Source organism: Gigantopelta aegis, chromosome 9 (genome assembly GCF_016097555.1).
Source record: "Gigantopelta aegis isolate Gae_Host chromosome 9, Gae_host_genome, whole genome shotgun sequence".
Classification (NCBI taxonomy): domain Eukaryota; kingdom Metazoa; phylum Mollusca; class Gastropoda; order Neomphalida; family Peltospiridae; genus Gigantopelta; species Gigantopelta aegis.
The window spans coordinates 58,668,475-58,681,421 of record NC_054707.1 but is presented as its reverse complement, the minus strand read 5'-3'; the positions used below and the strand labels follow the sequence as shown (position 1 = coordinate 58,681,421).

General features: G+C 35.6%; 1 protein-coding gene across 2 annotated transcripts in view; it reads right to left on the bottom strand.

Annotated features, from left to right (window-relative positions):
- LOC121380646 (trithorax group protein osa-like) overlaps positions 1–9,894 on the bottom strand; it is a 113,412-nt gene extending 103,518 nt beyond the window's left edge. For both annotated transcript variants that reach the window (XM_041509568.1, XM_041509573.1), the window contains exon 1: positions 9,820–9,894. The gene's annotated coding sequence lies outside the window, so the exon portion shown is untranslated. The remainder of the gene's footprint in view (positions 1–9,819) is intronic.
- Positions 9,895–12,947: the final 3,053 nt, after the last annotated feature.

Here is a 12,947-nt window from a genome sequence, read left to right as displayed (position 1 = left end):
TTAGCTCTGGGTGAGCAAACAATTTCACCAAATTATCTATAAAACTTTAAAAAATAGTAGAAACTGGGTTATTTTCTAACAAAATATCAATTATTACATGTAATTTTTTTGCCAAATTATAATAAAATTTGTCAATTGTTTTTAAAATTTGCAATTGGCGAATTTGGCGAGTGGTAGAGCTGGCCCGGATGTTAACACATTTGGACAAAAATGTAATCTGTATGCTACATGTACATCATTTCAACAATGAAATTTTAAACACATTATAAAAATGACTTGCATTATTTGTCACTTATTTTTTATAAACAAATGAAGAGTTTAGGCACAAAACACGATATATCCATTTTTTTAATTTTCAGTAAAAGTGTTTTTTTTTAATTGACGTATATCGCGTTTTGATAAAAAAACAGGATTTACCCAATACAATTTCATAAGGATCAATCGCATTTTGCGGCAAATCAGTGGGACTACAATTAGCCCTTACTGACATATAATAATTAATGGCTTTAACTAAAAAAAAAAAAAAATGGATTATATCGCGTTTTGCGCCTGAACTCTTCAATTATTTCATGGTATCAGTCATGCATTTAAATTCAGTACTTTTATCTTGTACAGGAATATCAAAAGCAATATATAAATAGTATACATATTTTATTCTTAATATATATAGCTGAAAGATGGCACATGATTTTATAAAAATAGCAATACTGGGTTTCCATAAAATCTTTAACACACTACTGACTAACACAAACTAACATAGACCAGGGCTCGAAGTTAACAGCAGCCATATAGCAAATTGCTGCAGTGCTCTAGTCATATGCTACAATGCTCTGGAAATTAATCAGAATCTTACGGCCAAACTGGCCGTGCCTTATTCTGCATGTTACTATCGATCATCATACACAAACATGACAAAAACATAAAACTATTCACACTTATTTATTTTGAGTGCATGCCATTGTTTCATATTAATACACTTGTTGAAATTTGCCTTTTTGTCCTGCCTTATATCCGTAATGCCCTGAAACAATCTCCATCAGTTGAGACCAAATAGCTTTGCCCTCTTGTTTGCCAAATTCAAGGTCTGATAGACTGACACAGACCAAATTTTTGTTTAATAGGAACACAATTGCAGATAGTCTACATCATACTTGTAATATCTATGAGAGAAAAAACGATTAGGAAAGCTAAAACGTTTTCAACTTACAGATCTATCTGTTACAAAGTGTAAGTGTCAAACTGTGTCTGTTACATATTTTATGAAACCCAGGCTTTATTTATCTTCATTTACTTGATTATTTAACTCTATTACCCCTATTTTGGACAGACAGCCCAGTTATTTCAGGTGTATGCCCAAGAAAGCATGCTTGAACCAAATAAAACAAAAAATAAATAATCAGTATCAGTGTCACAGTCATGTACATGAACTGACTGATGGTATGTTTTAAAAAAAAAGGTATAAACTATACAGCTTTAAGCTTCCCTAGCTACCAAGTGTTTTCAACCAGGTGCTATCCGATTTCACTTACTGCAAGCAATCACAAACAGATGTGCAAGTTTCTCGATGTCGGAATAACTCGTTAAAAAAAACGTCCATCTCAACGCAAGTGACTAAGCTACTCTTAAAAATGTTCATTCTTCAAGGAAAACCACAAGCACACCTTTCCTTTCCTAATTTTGCTTCTTCTTTTTTACTTTTTTCGCAGACCTTAATGTGAGACAATAGTCTGACTCATATATATACAGATGTACATGCATAAACACATATGCCTGTAAAAATAATGCTCATTCCTCCATTTCATCAGTCATCAGTAATAATCGGTTTGTCTCAACCCATCAACTTTCAATTATACAATCAGAATTATTTTAACTCAAGAAGGAGTTGAATCACATGTATTAGAACCATGCACCTATCGACATGTTAACTCAAGAAGGAGTTGAATCACATGTATTAGAACCATGCACCTATAGACATGTTAACTCAAGAAGGAGTCGAATTACATGTATCAGAACCATGCACCTATCGACATGTTAACTCAAGAAGGAGTCGAATTACATGTATTAGAACCATGCACCTATCGACATGTTAACTCAAGAAGCTGAATTACATGTATTAGAACCATGCACCTATCGACATGTTAACTCAAGAAGGAGTCGAATTACATGTATTAGAACCATGCACCTATCGACATGTTAACTCCAGAAGGAGTCCAATTACATGTATTAGAACCATGCACCTATCGACATGTTAACTCAAGAAGGAGTCCAATTACATGTATTAGAACCATGCACCTATCGACATGTTAACTCAAGAAGGAGTCGAATCACATGTATTAGAACCATGCACCTATCGACATGTTAACTCAAGAAGGAGTCGAATCACATGTATCAGAACCATGCACCTATCGACATGTTAACTCAAGAAGGAGTCGAATCACATGTATCAGAACCATGCACCTATCGACATGTTAACTCAAGAAGGAGTCGAATCACATGTATCAGAACCATGCACCTATCGACATGTTAACTCAAGAAGGAGTCGAATCACATGTATCAGAACCATGCACCTATCGACATGTTAACTCAAGGAGTCGAATTACATGTATCAGAACCATGCACCTATCGACATGTTAACTCAAGAAGGAGTCGAATTACATGTATCAGAACCATGCACCTATCGACATGTTAACTCAAGAAGGAGTCGAATTACATGTATCAGAACCATGCACCTATCGACATGTTAACTCAAGAAGCTGAATTACATGTATTAGAACCATGCACCTATCGACATGTTAACTCAAGAAGAGTCGAATTGCATGTATTAGAACCATGCACCCATCGACATGTTAACTCAAGGAGCTGAATTACATGTATCAGAACCATGCATCTGTCGGCATGTTAACTCCAGGAGCTGAATTACATGTATCAGAACCATGCACCTATCGACATGTTAACTCGAGGAGCTGAATTACATGTATCAGAACCATGCACCTATCGGCATGTTAACTCGAGGAGCTGAATTACATGTATCAGAACCATGCACCTATCGGCATGTTAACTCGAGAAGCTGAATTACATGTATCAGAACCATGCACCTATCTGCATGTTAACTCGAGGAGCTGAATTACATGTATCAGAACCATGCACCTATCAACATGTTAACTCGAGAAGCTGAATTACATGTATCAGAACCATGCACCTATCGACATCTTAAGTAAAGATTATTCACTAAAGTTAATTTGAGTTATCCAGCGACCTATCTAGACATCTGTGCTAGTTTTTTACTAACTAAGGGGTTCAATGGGTAGGTGTAAACCACTTGCACCGACCAGTGATCCATAACTGGTTCAACAAAGGCCATGGTTTGTGCTATCCTGCCTGTGGGAAGCGCAAATAAAAGATCCCTTGCTGCCTGTCATAAAGAGTAGCCTATGTGGCGACAGCGGGTTTCCTCTCAAAATCTGTGTGGTCCTTAACCATACGTCTGACACCATATAACCGTAAAATACAATGTGTTGAGTGCGTCGTTAAATAAAACATTTCTTTCTTTCTTTTACTAACTAAGGGTATTTTGTGTATATTATCTCCAGTGCTCAAAATTCTCGACCAACTGTTTGCATATGCGACTGGATTTTTCACCAGTACGACCAAAAATTACTACCAAGTCGCATGCGTGCGACCAAACAAAATAACTAGTTTAGCTGGTTGGAATGTGGTCACTGTATTGACGTATACTATGAAATTCGTAATCTTAAGTTATAGCCAAGTGACCCAATGTTTTGTTAATCCGCACGTGATTCACAACAGAATCATAATGCGTCATCAATTCTGAGAAAAATATGTCACTTTGGCCTACTGCGTTATGGCTGGTGAAAAAACAGCTTGCGCTGAACATATTTTTCAAGCAGTAAGTTTAAAATTTGAGATGTACCTTAAATAGGATATCAACTCAATTTGAACAAAATTACAATTATGTATACCAATTTAATCAGTTTCATTAGGATTCTCATCTGATAACGGTTAATAATAACTGAAAACGAAATGACGCCAAGCGACTACAAAATCATGGTAACACAGTTCAAGAAGTTTCTTACAAATAGGCCGTATTTTCTACGTGGCTTCATTTGCAAGTCGACTTTTAAACACGTTCACTATTTTAAAGACCTTTAGTTTAAACGCAAGTGTAAGACAATGCATGTGGCATTGTTACATTTACTTTAATTTTAAAGCAAAGCCTGAACCATAAATGTCAATGTCTGAAAAGTTCTGACCCAGATACGTGTACTTTTTTTCGATTGGCGACTGACGATTGGCCAATATTTATAATTCGGCATCATGTGACCATCACAGAAGGTGAAGGAGAGAACTGTTACAGTTGCCTTCATTCTGATGGTCGTGGGAGCTTTGTTGTTAATAAACTTGTATTTACTCAGGTTTGTATTGTGATGTCTTATATCACTAGTATCAAATAATAAATTAGCTATTAAGAAGTACTGGTAGAACTATAATCATTACATTTTTTTTTATAGCCTACAATTAACTACTACAGTATTCATTGATGATCTGGGGCGTTGGGAGTTGGGAGCCTGCGGGGCTTGGTGGAGGAGATATTTTGTTCCCACCATAAGTTAATTAATTACTATGAAACATAACTACTAATTTTGTACACACAAACATATTATTAAACTTATACATATCAATATGGGTACTTTTAAAACAATAAGCTTTATAATGCAATGTATATACTGTACTTAACTACTGTTAATACGTTAGGTTTCCAACAATTGACAAATGCCAAGTCTTTACATCAGAGGCCATTGTAAAGTCCTAAATAATAAATAATGTTTTGAACATTAGAACACATCATAAGTATGCTTTCAGTAAACACTCCTCCCTGTACGCATTTTGAACATGATGACGACACACACCCCTTCCAGGAACATAAAAACTATGTACTTCATGGATGCCCCCTATCAATATTTACCAGTATACTAAACGTATTACCCAGTGCTCCTAAAATATGTAACTGTGCACCTAAAATTAGAATGTTAGGAGCACTGTGTTCCTAAAACATATTTCAAACTTTGAGCCCTGATATCCCAAAATTATAAAATAATAGTATCGGATATTATATGACATATCAAAGATGTTAATTTCTCAAGTACTCAAATCTAATTTTTAATCTTTATTGAGTGACTTTTGGTGATCATTTAAATATTTTGTGGTGAATACCATGTCATATCATTGAACTTACAAACTTGTGCATGTGTAATACACAGTAGTTAATTAAAATACTATTATTTCAAGTGGGTGTTATGTTTTACTGCACTGTACAGGTTGGTATAAACTTTAAACACAGCTGTCTATCACATTTCTACCTTTCTTAAAAGGTATCCATATCCAATAAATCCAATAAATTGCATAGGCTAGAGTCCAAGGCCATACGGTGAAATCATTTCATCTGAGAAATTTGATAGAAAGTAAGATAAGTTGCCTTCGTGCCCCTCTTTTGAAGGAAAAGTTTGCCTTGGTGCCCTAATTTTTTTTATTAAATAGAAAGCAACACTAGCTGTGCCCTCCCAAAATTTTAATTCAACCCCTGCAATCAGCCACGGTAATATTCTGTTATAAATAATACAACGTACATTAAATAAACTTTAAAGACAATGGAACTAGATGATTCGTCCACTGTTCAGTTTAGAAGAGTATGCCTAAACGTGTGTTAAAGGATGCATTGGTCATTGACACATTTGTAATGCATAAGGCCTCTTCAGGTTTATTAATAGATATGGGGAAACTCTTTCCCAGGCAAATGCAAAAATATTCTAGTGTTTAAAAAATTACTTTAAATATGTATTTTAAAACATACTGCATTGAACTGCTCCACTGTGTAGAACAAAATGATTACTAATATCAGCCGACCCATTACAAACTCTGAATGCCAAAGTATCCCAATAATTCATGAGCCAAGACTATTATGTTATCAAGACCATGTTTATTTAACTCGCAATATTTGTGTAGCATTTTGTGATGCGACATCAGTGTTCAAGATTAAAAGTTTTGGGCAGTATCCCAGTTAGATACTAACATTTCAAAATCTGGTATCCCACTTGAGAATTTAGTATCCCACTTAAATGAAATTCATAAAATAACATTGTAACAAACTTGGACGACAATGTTCTCGTTCCCTGCCTATTGCTACACTGATATCACAATCGAAATATCAAAATTCACAATCAAACAGAATTGGCAGATTTGCTTCATCCATTTTTGTGTAATACTGACATAAATTAGTATTTAGTAATAATAGTAATCTATAAGTGTTCTCGACATTACTAATGAAAAACCTACCTGTATACATTTTCTGCAGATGGGCCATTCCGTGGTAATGATTTAAGCCAGAACGTGACATTCTGACTCTTATGATCTCCTTAACTAAAAGTCCTTTTTAAACAGAAATTCAGTTTTATCATTTATAGGCTCATTACATGTAGTAGTATTAGCATGTCAGGCCTAATTTTGTTTTTTGTAAAAAAAACTGACTTATAAAGTGAAAAGTAAAATGTGCCAGGACGTGACGAAAATGGACATGACTTTTTTAACACTGCAGTCAATTCCAAAACTCTGCTCTCCTGGTAGAATGTTTGCTTATTGAAATACACTGTTTAACACAATATCCAGTCTATTTCTAAATGCCATATAGCAATTTACTAAAAAAAATATTATTTATGATGTAACATTTATTTTTAAAAATTTCAGTACAAGCCGGGACGCGACGAGCCAGGACGTGACTTTTTGTCCAGTTCACTTATACAACTAATAAATGATATGTATATCAAATACTACTAATGAAACACTGTTAGTTTATGAAACCAATGATATTTACTGGTTTTAAGTATTTTTATCATCAAAATAAGTGCATAAAATTTTAATTAATTGAACTGTCGCTGTGCCAAAAAGAAATTCTCATACAATATTCATATAATATACTTTTATAACCCATAACCATATCATTTGTCAACAAGATTGCTTATCCTGATGTTGCTAAGTCTGGTGATTTTTGTCCTACCTGTACAATACATGTATAAACTAAAAAGAAGAAGTATCTAGGCGTTACTTTTCCGTTGGCTGCGGCATCAATTTTTGCATTTAGCTCAACATTGATTGTACAAATGTAGCTTCATTTCTCATAAATTACATGTCCCGCATCAGTAAAGCTTCATTTATAGTTCTATCTATGAATGTTCTCCGTAATGCACGTCAAAATTTGTTTTTCAATTTTATTATTTTAAAATTTTAATAACAAATTTTGTGGTTCGATTTTTTAAAAATATTTTAAAAACATTTTTAATATGCATTGAGATAAATATCTACAGATGTACTATCAATGACACTGAATAAGTCTGGAGTATAGGCAAGACATTTAATTCTGAAGAATTCTTGTTTGCAATTTACCATATGTTTTAGAATTAAAATATATTATATTTTGCCTTTTGCTGGTATTTTTATGATCATCTGATTTAATTGGAATTCAAATATGAACCCCAGTCAGTATAGAAATTAGTCTTTGGACAGTTTTTTCTTTCTGTTTATCATTATCCGATAGGCCAAACTGTCAACAATGTATATTAATATATAAACTGTTGATGGTTGACAATAGCAAAAATCTCATCGACACAAGTGATTTGAATTCCTCCAATCCAAGTTTTATGATCAACATGTATCTTTACCAATTACATCCTTCACTAGAAGAACGTTGGTTTATATATTCTAATTCATGTTTGGATACCCGTATCTGCCAAGGAATAAACTTAAGATTTTAGCAGAACATTCTATTTTAAGAATTCTTTGACACAATATTTATTGTATGTGTACACCAGTTTAGGTTCACAAAATGGAACATTTGGTATAAATACAATATTCCTTAAATTGGTAGATTATCAATAATTCACTGTTTGGTCAAAACATAGAAGCATAGAATTGATAATAGTATTTTTTTTAATCTACATAAATCCACGTTAAATATTCGAACATGCTCTCCCGAACTTCCACTTTTTCTGTTTCTGATTCTTAATGGTGAAGGGTAAAATATCGAAAATAAAAGTAATTTCTTTTAGGTACATGTGCATTATCTAGCCAGTTTTGCCAATTTCTTTATATAGAGAAATTTAATACATGTTTAATCTTTACTCAATTTAACCTGCCATCTTGAATGTCACGTCCTGGCTTAATGTCACGTCCTGGCTCAAAGTTTGAGGTGGTTATTTTAATCATTTAATACAACCAGTCATCATTATACCTTTTATTTATACTTGGAACATTTAGATGGAGGAGGATTAAAAAGGATTTTTATTTCTGAAAAATAGTTTTGAAATAAAACTAACTTTTATATGTCAAATCAGCCAGGACGTGAAATTATATATTTTGAAAAATAATTTAATATACTAATTATGATATGAAAGAAGGCAAAGTAGTATTTTCATATGCAGTATATTTTAGATGTAATGTCCTGATAGCTAATTTTTAAATTTGACATTTATAACAGTAATGAAGTATTACCAAAAAACAAATGTCACGTCCTGGCTTACAAAAATTATTTTTTCAAATAAAACCGTCATAAAAAACCATAAAACATAAGTAAATTGGCAATAAAAGTATATTTGTATGTGTTTAAGGGTGTTAACTTTAAGCTATAATAAAAACTTAGTTGAATAGATCATTTTGAAATTTCCACACACATGGACCAAATATCACGGAAAGGCCCAGATGTGGAATCAATATCTCAAATAAAATTTGAAGGGAGGTAACATCCAACAAAAACAACAGTGACAGTCTATTGCTGCACCCCTATTGCTCCAGTGTAACATTAGACTGAGTACGAGTTGGGAAAAATATTGTTACGGCGTAGCATTAGACTGGGTACGAGCTCAAAAATAATGTTACTTAACTTTGCTGGGAAATGACAACTTTACTGTTTCAACGAAAAATAAAAACTCAGGATTAAAAAAAAAAAAACCCATTACATGGGATCCCGGCAGGGTACTGGTTTCTAAAATTAAAATCTGGTATCCCCGGGATATCGGGATACTGTTAATCTTGAATGCTGGACATATCTGATTTTGTTTGAAGTACTGCTTTAAAGTTGACGAGTTGTTTACCAGCTTTTGAAATAAGTACTTGTCCGTTTTAAATGGACAAGTGCTTTTATTTTGAATGCTGGTAAACAACTTAGCAACATAACCCAACTGTCGGCAGCAAAAAATCATGCCATTCACGGACAAAAAGTGGACGGGGGCACACATAATATTGTGACATATAAAAACCATTGCTGCTGCTACAAAGTGTTGGGGGCACATCATGCCACATGCCCCCTTGACACCAACCCTTCCTACGCCAGTGTCATTTCTCTGGCTAGAACAGTGCCTAAATGGCAACTGAAATTACCAAAGAAATACCTGTCATAAGTCTTTCTAAAAATTAAAACAACTCGAAGTCCAATCACATTATCATTATGCAGTTAAATAATGAAATATAGTTGTTTACCATCAAATATTAAATTATATATCTTTTAAATATTTATTTTTTAAAAGGTTAAAAAAGACAGTTATTAAAATGTGTTTGCCATCTCTTTTTTTCTGCTATCTCTCTCGGAGGAAAGTATTGTTCCGTTTTATGGCGTCCTGTGGCTGTGCTATACTTTAGTTTTCCCCACTTTTGTTTGACCGTTTTACATTATTTACTTGTCAGTGTGCATCACATACGCAATCTGATGGCCTCCTTAACTTAAAAACACTAATTAATTGTATGTAGTTTATTTACCTGTACTTCTGTTTTCGTTCAATACTTAACAGCTTTTTATTAAGGCTGTTGATTGCGTTTTCTAGTACGAATACCATTCACGATACCTCCATCTTGAAAATGGAGTTCATTTTGGTCATGTGATTTGTGACCTCGCATTCTATTGGGTATTTGCAAAAACCTCTGCTTGGAGGGGGAAATGTAAATATCGGGTGCAGTGGCTTTTGAAGAATTAAAACGCAAGGAAGAAAATATTTTATTTAACGACGCACTCAGCACATTGTATTTACGGTTATATGGTTACGGACCACACAGATATTGAGAGAGGAAACCCGCTGTTACCACTTCATGGGCTACTCTTTTCCATTAGCAGCAAGGGATCTTTTATATGCACCATCCCACAGACATGATAGTACACACCACGGCCTTTGTTACACCAATTGTGGAGCACTGGCTAGAACGAGAAATAGCCCAATGGGCCCACCGACGGGAATCGATCCTAGATCGATCGCGCTTCAGACAAGTGTTGTACCACTGAGCTACGTTCCGCCCTTAGAATTAGAACAAACATGATTATAATCAATTGATGTAAGAAGTTAATGTAATACATATATAATTTTGTTAAATTATTATAAAGACAATGTTAATATTAACTAGGTAAAACGTAAAAGCGAGCGCAAATGAGATAAATTAAATACTCTCTCTCTCTCTCTCTCTCTCTCTCTCTCTCTCTCTCTCTCTCTCTCTCTCTCTCTCTCTCTCTCTCTCTCTCTCTCTCTCTCTCTATATATATATATATATATATATATAGATAGATAGATATATACACACATATATTATCGTGTTATGTTTGTTTGGGATTAGGTTCTAAGTCCTTGCAACATTTATAAACAAAATAAAATAGGAAGAATTTGTTGGTTTAACTTTTATCAGTGCATCCGCCATTACAGACGTAAGCCAATAATGTTAGATACTCTCTAACCTTACATCCCCCTTTCTCTTAAAACTATTCTCTTATTTCCCAAGCAACACCCCAACTTTTGTTTTTGTGTTCAAATGAGAAACTGGTTAACTACTGAAACTTCAAAGAATTTTTTTTTTTTTCAACTGTTCTTTCTTTCTTCAAAACTTTTCAACTTTAACTTCAACTGGAAAAACATGAATGACTACTTAAAATAAACAAAACATTTATATCCACTGTGACTACACAGTTCATAAAGTTTGAAACAAAACTATCCAGTTTAAAGATTAAGGTTTTAGGGTGCTTTAACACGACCACTTCTGATCAGTTATTGTCCCCTCTGGACGAGTCGTCCCACACGGAGAATATGGAAAAACCGACTGCTCTGTGGTCTCTTTGGGCTTCACGGGAGTCCACATCCATATCAGTGTTGTCATCTGCAGGGCTTGGCAGTATCGATGGCACTGCAGGGTTGACCCAAGGATAAGATTGCGGGGTTGAATATTGTCGGTCCAGGTGCCTCCGGTTCCTTCTGAATCTTCCAGATGGTGTCTTGACTATATAATTATGGTATTGGACCAATGGGCTTCACGACTGGTTTGTCAGGCGACAGAGTAAGAAATGAGGTAGTTCTGTGTCGCCTGTCAAAGTTTTCTTTCTGCGTTTCCTTCTGAATGGGATTTGTCAACTTTTATGTCACACAGTTTAGGCCAATCAGGTATTAGCAAGGTAGGGACAACTGGAAGGATCTCGCCAGACAGCGGCCAATGGACATTTCATCTGGACTGAAAGCACACTGAAACGGAGTCGCTCTATAGTTAAGTAGCGCCAGACAGGGATCCTCAGCTTTCAGCAAACATTTCTTGACCGTCTGTACAGCTCTCTCGACTTCCCCATTCGCTTAAGAATAATGAGGACTGCTAGTTTCATTGGTGAATCCATAGTATGTAGCAAATCGAGTAAATGTGTGTGACGAAAACTGCAGTCCATTATCCGAATTAATGACTTCAGGAATATTGTGATATGCGAAGAGGTCGAGGACTTAAGTGGGCCAGTTCAGTGTTGCGAGAGAAATAATCTACCACCAGTAGATACTGCTGACCACGCCAGTCAAACAAGTCCATTCCTACTCTCTGCCAGGGGTAATCTGAAACACTACTCGGCTTTAATGGTTCAGGTCTAGCTTTTTTGGTCTTTTTCACAAGTCCCACAGTTTTTTTTATCATGGATTGAACCTGCTGAAATATTCCTGGCCACCACACAGAACACCTGGCCAGTGCTCTGCACTTTACGATGCCCTGATGACCATCGTGAATTCTGGTCAAAATGTCTTTCCTTAGTCCTGCTGGGATGATAAGCCTGGTGTGAAATAGTAAGTCCTTATTGAACCGTTAGCCCGTCTCTCAGTATGAAGAACAAATAGACATCTGGATCAACTTTAGACTTTCCTGCAGGCACCCTTCTCTGCAGTAGTGTGCAACTTGACTACAGACCTGGTCTTTCTGCTACCTAGTCTTAATCTGTACTAACCGACTCTGGGTTGCCGGTAAACCGTCAATCACTGACTGCACAAAGGCTGTTGCGTCATTTTCCAACAGTAGGCCAGCTTCCTGAACAATCTGATTAAAATTAGCTCTACTGGGTCTACCACATGTAACAGTGGAGTTAATTTTAATTAGATTGCTTCCTGAAGGGATCCAACAGAAGTACGTGACAGTGTTTCTGCAGACGTCGAGTTCTTGCCCGCCGTATACATCATCTCATAGCTGTACCGTATAAGGCGCATACGAAAACTTCGTATTCGTGGCGATAGCTCGTCCAAGCCTTTTGACACCAAAAGTGTCAATAACGGTCTATGATCAGTCTCTATGGTAAGAAATCTGCAAATTTAGATGTAGATGCCAGTGCATAACATTGCTCTTTTGACGTAACAGATCTGGAAGCATAGAAGACAGGAAGTCACGTACCCCCCTTCTCCTGCAGCAGGACTGCTCCCAGCCCATAGAATGATGCATTGCCTCCACTTTCGCTGGATGGGGGTCTTCATTGGCTATTATTGTGACACGGTGTCTTTCACTACTTGGTAACCGGCCTCGGTGGCGTCGTGGTTAGGCCATCGGTCTACAGGCTGGTAAGTACTGGGTTCGGATCCCAGTCGAGGCATGGGATTTTTAATCCAGATACTGAC